Below are 13,913 nucleotides of genomic sequence, written 5' to 3'. Positions count from 1 at the left end.
AGAACACTATGAATGAATGAATTTTAGGAGACATCGTTGTACAGAGGGGGACAGACAGACAGACAGATATGTGGCATGTTTTTATTAGAGATTGGGGAAAATTGCATATTTTCTTTAAATCATTTTTTTTGCAGAATTTTGCAATACTTTCTCTAATGAATATATATATATATATATATATATATATATATATATATATATATATATAAATTTTCCTGCAGTCATTCATATATCGTTTGTACAATATCTCATTCTCGGGGATGTGATGATCCGATGAAGTTTTGTTACCGACTGCATGTAGTATCAAAAAGCGACCGCTTGGAGCGTGACTGAAGTGGGATATAAAACTGAGAATTTTACGGCCGCAGAACTACCTCGGTGAATGTTTTCCCTTCATAAAAAATCTGCCATTCATGTGGAAAGACATATTCGTAAAATATATCAAATAGAATGTCTCACAGCTCCAGTGATGCCGAATGTACATGAAGTCTTCCACGCTTCATTGTCATGTTGGCAATTCTTCGACTTATGTACTATTTAACACGGCCAAGCGTTCAGTAGTATGGGCGATTACTTAACTACGAGTAAACGTCTTCCAGCATTATTGACAATCGCAGAGTGCATGTAACATCATACTTGCCAACCTACGAAAGATGAAATACGGGAAATGAGGATATAGTAGGACTGCTCTTTTAATAACAATAATTTATTTAGAATATTATTAACGTGCAAAACAACAGCACAAGGCCAATTACAGTTTAGCACAAGATAAAAAAAACAATACAAAACAGAAAAAAATGATGATGAGAATGAATGACAGAAAATGGCGTGAAATGAAATACAATCAATATAGTAGTCAACATTAATCATTGACCAAATGCAACAAAATAAATAGCAATATCTAACAATTAATAAAAGATATTAAATAACAAGTAAGAATATATCACGCGTAAGTAAAATCAAATCGGATCTTGTAAATTGGCACTTTTAATACACCTAGCTACTGGAGAAAGGAATTTAAATAATTTAGTGAAGAAAATACTTTGACCACGAAAACCTTTCACGGGAATTCTAAAAATAGGTGTTACGTATAAAAGAATCGCAATCAATGACACCATTAATAGCATTACTAAAGAAAGTGTAATCAATATCCTGACGTCTCGAATACAGATTTGTACAGTTAAAATATTTGCTCGATAGTTCATAATTTAAAGAAGAGGAGTTGGGTACGAATCTGAACGCACAAAGAGAAATGAATTTTCTTTGGATATTTTCTAGTTTAGCCGAATCAGTAGAAGCAATAGAGTTCCACGCAACAGATGCATATTCTAACTTAGACCTTACTAAAGCATAATATAATGTAAGTAGTGTATCAGGAGAGGAAAAGGAATAAGTAATAGACCTAATGAGACCAAGCATTCTTAGTGAATGATTAAACAAATGATCAACATGGTCATGAAAGTACAATTTACAATCAAGATATATATATATATATATATATATATATATATATATATATATAGCCAGATCCTTTATACAGTCCTTCCTGATTATGGCAGCATTCAATAATAATAATAATAATAATAATAATAATAATAATAATAATAATAATAATAATAATAATAATATAAATGGCACGAAAACACAACATTAAATACAAAAGGTATGCGATCACATCTAATACTGGAGATTATAGTGTCAATTAAGGAGAGTGGAAATTGTGATCTGATTGAGGGTGACTCGCTCATTGTGCATGAGAGTTAGTAGAGCGACCCCCTTCCGATACGGCTCGTCTCTTGACCGAATTATATTTATGAGCTTCTTGCACTGTGTTTGTATGCCAAACTGCTTTGGTGACTCAGTTGGTGTAGGGCCGTCTTACGACGTCCGCTGAACCGAGTTCATACCTCAGCGACGAAGTTATATTTGTGGTAAACAAAGCCGAAGTTATGCAATTGCGAAGGTTTTTTTTGTGGGGTTCTTCTATTTTCCCCTCATAAATAACGTATTATACAATTCCCCTTTCATTTATTCCTCCATTCGAAAAAAAACTGGGCATCTACTTACGTTTGTTCGGCATCGTATCGATATCCGCCGTGGCAGGTTTTCCTCGGGTTTGTTCAAGTGGCGTTAGATGGCAGTGGTGATGGGTTCTAGACTACTGGTACACAAAGATCTACATGCACCTGCAGTACTTACTTTCTTACTGGCTTTTAAGGAACCCGGAGGTTCATTGCCGCCCTCGAGGTTCATTGCCGCCCTCACATAAGCCCGCCATTGGTCCCTATCCTGAGCAAGATTAATCCAGTCTCTACCATCATATCCCACCTCCCTCAAATCCATTTTATTATTAACTTCCCACCTACGTCTCGGCCTCCCCAAAGGTCTTTTTCCCGCCGACCTCCCAACTAACACTCTATATGCATTCCTGGATTCGCCCATACGTGCTACATGTCCTGCCCATCTCAAACGTCTGGATTTCATGTTCCTAATTATGTCAGGTGAAGAATACAATACGTGCAGCTCTGCATTGTGTAACTTTCTCCATTCTCCTGTAACTTCATCCCTCTTAGCCCCAAATATTTTCCTAAGGATCTTATTCTCAAACACCCTTAATCTCTGTTCCTCTCTCAAAGTGAGAGTCCAAGTTTCACAACTATACAGAACAACCGGTAATATAACTGTTTTATAAATTCTAACTTTCAGATTTTTTGACAAGACTAGATGAAAAAAGCTTCTCAACCGAATAATAACACGCATTTCCCATATTTATTCTGCGTTTAATTTCCTCCCGAGTGTCATTTATATTTGTTACTGTTCCTCCAAGATATTTGAATTTTTCCACCTCCTCGAAAGATAAATCTCCAATTTTTATAGTTCCATTTCGTACAATATTCTGGTCACGAGACATAATCATATACTTAGACTTTTCGGGATTTACTTCCAACCCTATCGCTTTACTTGCTTCAACTAGAATTTCCGCGTTTTCCCTAATCGTTTGTGGATTTTCTCCTAGCATATTCACGTCATCCGCATAGACAAGACGCTGATGTAACCCATTCAACTCCAAACCCTGTCTACATGCACCTGCAGTAGATAGAAAATGTTTCAATCTGATAGCACAGCAATGAAAAAATGTTGTAAGAAGCAGCTTTGAACATGGAGAAAAAAAGCGCATTGAAGAGCCAAATCTATGATTTCTATGATGTTGATAGAAAATGTTTCAATCTGATAGGTTAGCGACATCTGTACGTTTCTGTACTTTGAAAAGATTTTAATACTTGGTTAATACGCACATACAGGGACATCATTTTAGTTTTACTTCAATTTTTATTGTACCCGAGTTTTTTAATGTACTTCACTCCCACCCCTTCTACTAATGAAGTTCAACCGTCCTCCACACAGATCCAAGACCGCATGTACACTCATAGTAGCCTTACGGTGATAGTAAACAGTACGTTCCAAAAATATGTTCGCGTTTTCCAGTGACGAAAGGGATTTTAATATTGAATCATTTTCCATTTGTCTACGTAGCATCCCGGTTTCCCCCACCTGCTTCTATTCGCCTCTCTGTAAATGCTAGTGGCTGGGCTGTCTTAGCTTTTTTCTGAGAACATTAATTTCTGTTAGGAATTGGACGTCTACGTAATATTATACTCATACAATTGTTTAAAATATCTTAAAATGGCCTCGTTAAGTAATTAGCTGTCACCTGATTTCCTCCCTTTCTACGACGCTGCGACGTAACCACTTGGACGGACAGTAGATAGCATGTCTGAGTAATTTTATCTTTTCGGATCGGGCAGAAGTGAAGATTGAATTTACAGTACGTAAGGTCTCTTTTATAGAGTAGGTACAGAATTATTTCAACATGAGTTACGAAGTAGGAATCTGATAATTGGAATTACGTACAATAGTCTATAATGCGATAATATTCACATTAGAACTGAAGCCTGTATCGAAATGAACGGCCACCATTTTCAAAAGTCTGTTTAAATATCCATATTATGATTATTTTTCAATTTAACTTCATTCTCTATAGTGTATGCTAATGTGAAGTAGACAGTATAATATCCACTGCATAATAAATAGGTCCGCATAGAAAGCTCAGTTCGTGAGTAAAAACACTCATTGTTAATAGTGTACTCTATTTTGATTAAACAAAACCTAATGAAAATTATCAAACTCAAAATCGCGATATTTCTTAGTTTACGTAAATGGATGAACTACGTTTCTTCCTTCCTATATGCTAGTAAAGTGATTTGTTTGTATATTACGCAAGTATCATCGAACTCCATTCCTGGAAGAGGGTAGCAAACGGTGTTTCCGGTTCTTAATCGTTGATCCAAAGGTATAGCCACGTTAATATTAGAAATGTTAGTAGAAATAAAATGATGTCCCTGTACAAATCACACGTTTTCTCTTGTAGTTTAACTCTCGAAAGTCGTAACAAATACCTGAAATTACAAACATTTGAATATCGAAGACTACAGTGAAAAATAAACATCAACTAAATAATTTTCATTATGAATTTCGAAAATATGTAAGAGATTAGGCAGTGTGTGAGGACTGGCTTCTTCTTTGTATATGTCTAACAAGCAGGTCACCTTATCGCTGACATCTTAGTACTAAAGATTTCTCTTCTCTGGATTTGTTAACTTATTCATGCCTCGTTCCGGAGCTGCTGTATAGCGAGGGAGCACTGCACAAAGCTTCTGTATGGAGGCAACACGAATTCTCCCCATTCAGTCGGTACCATAGTGAACATAACAATCACGGTTCTTGTATAACGATTACAGCTCGAAGCGAAGTACACATATCCAGAAGAGTTTTATGGACTCCCCCTACCTGCAGATTGCTATAAGCGGTTACAATTGTGTTCTCATGTCTTGAAAGTTGTGTAAACACCTTTGTCCCCTTGTGTTTTACGACTCCCAGCTTTTGTTCTTTTCTTTATTCACCCGTACGGAATTTGAGGGGATGTATCTTAGGTACTGGGAAATAAAACGAAGTCAGAGGGAGATTTCAATTTAAGATTTTTCATTGCTGTTAAATTACACAGCTGTAAATTAATAGAAAAGGTTTTGTATGGGACGTGTTAAAATTTAAATTAATATTATGCTAACTTATTTCTCAATACAGCTTATAACGTCTGAAGATAGTCAATGTTTGTGAGTTTTCTTTATTTATTCCGTTTTTTGTTCTTCTCTTTGTAATCATGTGAGATTTTTGAGCCCAAGTATTCCTGCAACTGTGCGTTAGCATGGATGTTACTATTACTTGACCACCGCGCTCTCCGGACGTAAATTGAAGGATGTATTCCAAAGTGGCGTTTCTCCACGAAATCACAATGTTCACAAAGGAACAATTTAAAATATCTCTCATAAAATTTTAAATAGAAACTTAATTTTTGGCATACAAGTTCTTCAAATTATTACTCATGGGATTGGTGGAACTGGGATCACATGACATGGATTTAAGTTATCTTGAAATTAAACCTATTAATCAAATTTTCTTTGAATATTTCCTATTAATTCTGTAAAGATTTGAAAGTACTGTGGCTACAAGTAAACCATTTCTATAATATTTTGTATATGTATCATTTGAGTAGTAAAAGATGTGTAGAAAAATGGTTTTAATACCGTAATGATCTGTCATGCTCTTTACTTGATTCTTTCATGTAAGTATGATCATACATTATTACGATGTACCGAAGTACATATGATATTTCAGTGCAGAAATTCTGCGTCATCGTATGATGATGGGTGAGTGGAACAGAGAAAAATTCTCTCCGGCACCGGGATTTGAACCAGGGTTTTCAGTTCCACGTGCTGATGCTCTCTCCACTAAGCCACACCGGATTCCCATCCCGAAGTCGGATCGAATCCTCTCACAAGTAAACCTTCACCAGAGGTAAAAAACAATGAAAATGAAACTTATATTTTTGGAATCAGCATAATAAAATATGAATAATCCTAAAATTTCGTAACTCGACTGCAATTATTAAGTGCGATACACAACACAGAGCACGAGGCAGCAAGAAAACACACCTTCAACTAGCGATTAATGCATAAGAAGGAAAACGATGATGTGGTCATCATGTTACTTAACGCATCGTATTCCAGAATCTGATTTGTTTTTATCCGGAAACATATGTCGCACAACAGTGATAGCTAATGCAAAATGTTGGAAACACAAATTGTCAGTACACCACCCGCACTTTATACAGGCTGATTTTGCACAAATCGTACATATTCCTTGTACATTTCGGTTACAGTACTCTGTAGTGTTTTTAAAACGTTGTCCACTTCTGGATCCCAATCCAGCTAACACCCAACCATACCCATGCGCCTGTTGGAATCGTGGAGAAGGAAACTTCTGTTAAGCAAGTGACTGTAGTTTCAATCTATTGTTGCGTTGTTGTAATGTATCAGATGAATCATCAAAATCTACATTATGAGAACTGTGTCAAATCATATGCTTACACATTCGAAAAAAGTACCTGTCCAAAGATTGCAACTCATAAGTCGTATTTGGCGGTATGATTTTAACTACTAGTTTTTCAAGACCATAGTCCCCTTCTTCTAACAGTTGCTTAATTGTATTTTCGTCGCAGTGGACACCATACGAGTCCAACAGCAGAAGAATGCAAGTTGCAGGATTAGGAAGGAATATTTCTCGTAAGAATTGTGTCCATATTTTTTGGTCATTATTCCCGACGAAGTCCATTTTACTACAATGTTGTCACTTTGGAAAATGCGTTCCGCAACTCTTTGACTTATATCTTTCGGTTCTTGGAGAATAAGTAGTAACTTTGGCCTCAGTTTTCCAGCTTTAGAAACCACCGGCGTTATAGTGTAGGAATGTGTAGTTAGTTGCCCCCTTGGATTGCACGACACCATACACTTTACTGGTTCCTTGACTCTCTAATGTTCTGCCGAAAGGCATTTCCTTATGGAACCCACATTCGTCTGTATTAAACACTTGAACACTTAAACATTGTACATGTCCAAACTGTCCAAAATCATACCACCAAATACGATTTATGAGTTTCAATCTTTTGACAGTTGACTTTCGTGTGTTAACCAAGTGAATTTATGCTTCATACTGCTCCATGACCTAAGGTTAAACTTTTTCTTTTTGTTTGTCGGTACACCTGACAGAATCCAATACTCTGCTACTTTACATTTTTCTTGAAAGTCAATTATTCTGGAAGTTTTGGGAGGGGACGGAGCGTATTGAGAACCGGAACTTTGTGAAGTACTTAATTCCTCTTCTGACGTAGTATTTGTTTTTTCAGTCTCCCATTCTCGTACATGAGGCATGACATTGTCATCATTTCATGGTTCATTTTCACCATTGTCCAGAGTATGACTTTCTTCAACTGCTTCCGATTCATAACTCTTATACAACAATATCAAGTTCCTTCCGCGACATTTCACTGTCTCCTTATAACCCCCTTCATTTAGTTTATCCAGAATTTTAATCATTATATTCACTGGGTTCATCTTCTTCAGCTCACTGCACATAACATTACACAATAAACTGCAAGGTACAAACTAGCTGACAGCGCGACTATAGCAGTACTGTCTTCGCTCTCGCGTCTAGCATTGCTGCGTGGTATAGTTGTTTGCAATCTAAGTAGCCCATGTGAACTTGATTTTAATTGGTCGCGATCTCTGGTGTTCATTGCGTTCGAGTTGTAAAATTTACGTATTTTGCATTGCTTTTAATGCTTAATCGAATGGTAATAAAGGTAAGTCTTTGTTTTCTTACCCCACCTGAAGGTTTACTTGTCAGTTTAAGTTCCACCTCTTGGGTTCCCTCTAGTGGCCTACCCTCATGCACTGCGTCATAGATGTATGACAGTAGAACAATGTCCACACATGTGCACACATAACGAGGGATTATTGGACAATAAATTCATTTAGGTCAAAATTACATAAGTTCTTGCTTAACTTGATTAATATTTGTTACTTATAATGAAATCAACATCTGTCCATTCTTATTATTACCACTTACTTACTTACTGGCTTTTAAGGAACCCGGAGGTTCATTGCCGCCGTCACATAAGCCCGCCATTGGTCCCTATCCTGAGCAAGATTAATCCAGTCTCTATCATCACATCCCACCTCCCTCAAATCCATTTTAATATTATCTTCCCATCTATGTCTCGGCCTCCCCAAAGGTCTTTTTCCCACCGGCCTCCCAACTAACACTCTATATGCATTTTTGGATTCGCCCATACGTGGTACATGCCCTGCCCATCTCAAACGTCTGGATTTAATGTTCCTAATTATGTCAGGTGAAGAATACAATGCGTGCAGTCTTATTATTTCATTTGTTATTACCACTAACTTCTCTAAATGGAATGCAAAACCTCATATGGCAAAATCTCATTACATTAATATTCTCATTATATCAATATATTTTAGATTTATATTTTGCTCCCTATAACACAGTTCTAGTAAACTTCTATTATATTATTTCTCATCATTTTAACCAACTAGCTACCTCAACTTAATTATAGTTATTTACATATTGCATATAGACAGAATTGAATTACATTAGCTCATAATTTATTATTTTTTCTTATGTGTTTTATCTTAATTTAAATAAACATGTACTAGTTGTTAAAACTTAACTGTGGAATATTGCTGGAGAATCTTTTAAGTGTATTGTAAATACTCATAATTTAAATATGTATGTAACTATTGTATTTATTAAGGCTGGTTGAGTGGAAGAGAAAGCCTTATGGCCTTAACTCTGCCAGCGAAAATAAAACATTCTATTCTATTCCATTTACCTCCCCTTGTTTCTTCTCTTTTGTATTCTTTTCTGAAGTTAAATACAGCAAGTCTCTGTATCCGTTTTGAGTGAATTCGCAGAATGCTACATGTATTTTTATATTATTCTCATCACTTGATTGCACATAATATTTTATGGTAAAAAGGCGATTTATTTTTTTACCTTGGCCTCTATGTCTTGCTGCTTTATACGCTAAAATATAATTTGTGATGAACTTTTTTGTTCCACTTTACTCTTGACAGAATAAAACAGTGAATGGAATCGTCTTATATCTTGTACATGTAATGTTGTACCTTGGAATCGTCTATTGTCATGTTTACACCCCGAGTCTTGGCGGATGACCATAATTTAGGCATATTTGAGAGTTTTCTTTATTTTTCTTCCATTCTGATGGATTTAGAATCTTTTTCCTCCCATATTTTGAGAATAACATTGACATTATTACATATACAGGAAGAATCATAAGTAGACAGTGGATGCGGGATGACTTATCGTTGAATGTAAGTGCACATTTACTATATGTTACAATTTTTTCATTCAGACCATTGGCTCAACAGGTTTTAAACATAAACAGACGACGTCAACATGCTACTGTACCTCCGTACAGTCAGAAGGAAAAGATAAAATAACGTACTGTAGTACATACCTTGCAAATTCAGCCCTCGTCATCATTGATGCAATTACCAGCGTTGCAGTAAACGACGACATATTCTCGTAAGTTGTCGAAGCTGAATCGTCTTCGCCTATCGCTTAAACAGATTTTGTATCGAGAGAATTTCTGAAGAAAAACTCTAAAATGGGTATCACTCAATTTCTTTAGAGGAATATTTGCACTGAGCATCATGTTGCACGTGTCGTTTAGACCCGCACAACTAAATGATGATGATGATGGTGGTTCCTCAGATTTCATTTCAACGCATTTCCTGTGCGATGTACTGTTGCAATGTTTCTCTGTAGCCTGAGTTGTTCTGGTTTTTATTGCAATTTTACACGATATTGTCTTCGTTAATACATAAAATGTCACTCTCATACTTCTTAATTGCATTTCGTATCTCTAAGCGAATTTAACGTTTTGACTTCGACGTTATGAATGGATCAGCACTACACTATTCAACGCGTACTAAATACTTAAGCAGGATAACACAACTGCACACATTGCGTTGCAATGTTACGGACCAGGGTTCCTTCGTTATGGTCGCTGCTGTACTCGCCAGGTACACAAAAGACGAACGACGCGGCACGTGCCATATACTCCGATACGAAAAAACTTCACATTTCCTTAAATCATCCCGCATCCACCGTCTAGTCATAAATATGTTTGGAAAACGCGTGAGCGTTCTCCTGGATCAAAAATAAGAACAATTCCTTATATGAAAATTTGATGGAAAATGCTTATTTATTGGAAAAAATAGTAACAGTGAATTTTATTTTCATAAGCATCTGATCATATTATTGCGTTGTTTTTGTTTCGATTTTGTACCAGTGTTTGTTTACAAACAACATAGTGACAAGACAGTATTACATTGTTTTTGTTTTTATTGGACGCGGTGTTCCAGTGCCTTGGCCATCCAGATCACCCGACCTGATCTGAGATGATGATGATGATAATAATAATAATAATAATAATAATACATTTATTTATTCTGGTGGTGTTAAGGCCATCAGGCCTTCTCTTCCACGCCACCAGAAATATGTATACATACAGCGAAGAAAACCAGCGTGGGAATGCTGTCAGTGTTATGGGAATATTCCCTCAAACACTGGCTTTGGAGGAAATATTTTATTTTTGAAATTCAAAATATTGGCCTAATACCGGAACAACTACGTTTGTTGAAGCAGCATGACTTGAGTCTTGAAGGAATTCTGTTGGAAGACGTTCAGGAATCTCTGCCACATTGTGATAAAACCCTCAAGGCTTTGCAGAATGAGATCATTATACATCTCGCGTCCGATTGACAAGAAGAAGATTGTGTTCTACAAAAACAAGATAGCAGCTCTGCCTGTGGACTATGAGTTCCAGAAACTCTGGCGTTCTGTGGCAGTTGAGAGCACGGATAACCTGAAGATAGAGGAATATCTGGAGAAACAGGGAATCCGCTCCATGGAAGATCATAGAACCAAGAAGGCGACACTCCACAAGCGTAAGAAACCGAACCAGCGCAAGAAGCAGCTCAAGAAGCCGCGAGACAACGAGCACTTGGCTGACACCCTGGAAACGTACGATGACAAGTGAAGATCGGAGAAGTGAGAGTGGGATTGATTATTTATTGTGACGTTGGTAGAGGAGACTGATGCTGTTGACTGAACAGGAAGACCGGTTGACAATGCGTGTGCATTGTGTGCGACTGAAATGATAACGAAAGGGTGTATGTTATATCATATATATTTAAGTATCAAAAAGTTGAATATATATTTAAGCGGAAAAAAAATTAATAACGTTCATTCAATCAAAACTAGAACGTATACAATTTCAGTAAGACAAAACAAAAATGATAATGCAAAAACATTAAAAATTTTAAATTTGTATACTATTAAACAAAGCTAAAGATCTATATTAATATTATTAATCTAAATAACTAAACGAGAAAGGGTAATTAATAATACAAACAAGGAATACAATAATAAATGATTAGACAAAGGATGTAATCGACACATCTAGTAATTTATTAACAAATGATTTCGTTCACATAAAGTGCGTTTCTAACTTAATTTTGAATTTCGGTAGCTTCCGACAATCCCTGATGTCATTGGGTAGAGAATTCCAAAGATGAAATAATGATACTATATAGGAGGATGAATATAATGACACCCTGTGATGAGGGATAGAGAGAAATGCTTGATTCGGTTGGATGGATGAAACAATAGATAGAATATTGACTGAAAATCCTGGGAGGACCGTCTCGACATAAAAAACTTCAAAATTATTATGGTCGTAATAATAATATTTTTTGAAAGTTAGTACTTAGTTTCCTATGGGTTTAAATCTCATCACAGTTTGGAAAGTCCCTAAAATGTATAAAAGTTTTAAGCTACAATTTCTGTTTTATAACCGAACTAATATAGACAACCAAACGATCCTTGTCGTTGCTTTTAAAATCTTTTCAGGTTTGTTTATAAGTGTTTCTATAGTATCACGCGCCGTGGTTATGGTGATTATAGCTTAAATATTAAAGATGTTTTAGAGGAGGCTATGAAATAGGATGACCCTTTAGGGAGAAATATAACTGCGAATATAAAGCAAGACAGTAAAAGTATGAAGTGCGTAGTTAACAAGACGTTGAGAAGGGGAATTGTAAAAGATTTCCAACTTCGCAAGTATGTATAGAGTACAATTATAAACAGGTTTTTCAAGGCTTGATAGCAATTCATTTATATTCAGCACGATTTTATATTACTTGTTAATAAATACGCATTTCTGATTCTGTTAGCATGTTACAATGACATGAAATCCATCGCACTCACTGATTTTTTTTCTTGCTTTGTGTGATATACTATCACAATGCATTGCATTGTACATTATCTACCAAAAAGCGATTGGGCACTATTTTTGCCCCTTTAGAACCTCGTGGTACCACCTCTTGTTGCTATAACATCAGCCACCCTGTCAGGCATGCTCTCCAGTCCTCTTGCAACATGGCACTCAGTTGGATAATGGATGTTGGCCCCATGTTTCGGCGGCTACTATGCAGTGGTATGCAGACAATAATGTTCACCGGTTGGGCTGGCCTGCACAGAGTCCTGATCTCAATCCCATCGAGCACCTTTGGGGAGAAGTGGACCGGCGATTGAGGTCTCGGGAGATGCAGCCAACGTCCATTGTCCAACTGAGTGCCATGTTGTAAGAGGAATGGCGACGCATTCCAGTGGATATTCTACACAAACTAGTGGAGAGCATGCCTGACAGGGTGGCTGCTGTTATAGCAACAAGAGGTGGTACCATGAGGTTCTAAAGGTGCAAAAACAATAAATAATTTCTTTTTGATAGATAGTGTATTTCCTTCCTATTTTCACCTATTCTTTTTGTTAGTTATTGTGTTATAAATTTATACTTTCATTTGGTTATTTTGAAATGTATTCATGTTGTGTTTCATTATGTTATTTTTGCCTCTATTCTGTGTGTCGTATTGCATGTCAGTTCATCTTATTTAATGTTATACTGCTTTCATTCGATTTAAATACTATAATATGATATACTTCATGTCATCAATTGCATCCATGTAAAGTGGATCTCACAATTTTGTATCCGGTGCCATTACATCGTCGTGGCGGCGTACTCGAAATGTAGACAGGAACATTTTCTGTTCCCTGGTGAGAAAGTCTGTGAATGAAGCTGTATGTTCACACATAAACTACCAGAATGATAAGGGTCTCGTGCATTGTAGAAACTCAAATCGCACAAATTATAAACAATTAATTACCTCTGTGTCAAGTCGTTACAACACCAAAGAATTTAGGTCCCTGAGAAATAACTAATCGTTTTCGGCTCTTAGAACTAGAATTAGAATTATTTATTCTACTTCACTTAAATCAATCTGAGGTACAAGGTAATTTGTGTGATAAAATAAATTATTATAATTCAATTAGATTAGCTAATGATACGTGCACAGATGTTTGTAATAATATAGTTCACTTTACAATTTGAAAAAAATAGACTACTCGTAAATTAGAATATATAGTAATACAGAAAAGTAACGTACAGATAGTTAACGAAACAATATTATAAATAAGAATAAATATTAAGCTAAATCTTTCTTAACTGAAATTGTTCACTTTGGTTTACTGCATTACTATCCCTCGAAGTACAGAGTGTCCATAAAATAAGTAACTATTTTCATGAAAACGATATGGTTCAAGATATTTGTACTCATAAGCCGATTGCACACTACAAACTCACTCATACACACCCATTGGTTCCTTTCGACATGTCGTCCATTGATGTCCCTGCACAATTCCCATCTGGACACGGTTTCACGGAATGCATTTCGCAGAAACTGTGGTGTGATTAGTGACACTGCATCACGAATTCTTTGTTTCAGTTCATCAACGTTTGACGCTTTTCTTGTGTAGATCTTGGATTTAACAAATCCCCATACAAAAAAGGTCTA

At 36.2% G+C, this 13,913-nt stretch overlaps 1 protein-coding gene and 1 pseudogene across 1 annotated transcript in view; both read left to right on the top strand.

Annotated features, from left to right (window-relative positions):
• LOC138703093 (protein YIPF5-like) overlaps window positions 1–13,913 on the top strand; it is a 432,888-nt gene that overhangs the window by 380,768 nt on the left and 38,207 nt on the right. The window lies entirely within an intron of this gene.
• Window positions 10,534–11,120, top strand: LOC138702645 (general transcription factor IIE subunit 2 pseudogene; annotated as a pseudogene).

Source organism: Periplaneta americana, chromosome 7 (assembly GCF_040183065.1).
Source record: "Periplaneta americana isolate PAMFEO1 chromosome 7, P.americana_PAMFEO1_priV1, whole genome shotgun sequence".
Classification (NCBI taxonomy): domain Eukaryota; kingdom Metazoa; phylum Arthropoda; class Insecta; order Blattodea; family Blattidae; genus Periplaneta; species Periplaneta americana.
The sequence above is the reverse complement of the archived record's forward strand: the minus strand, read 5'-3'. Positions and strand labels throughout refer to the sequence as shown.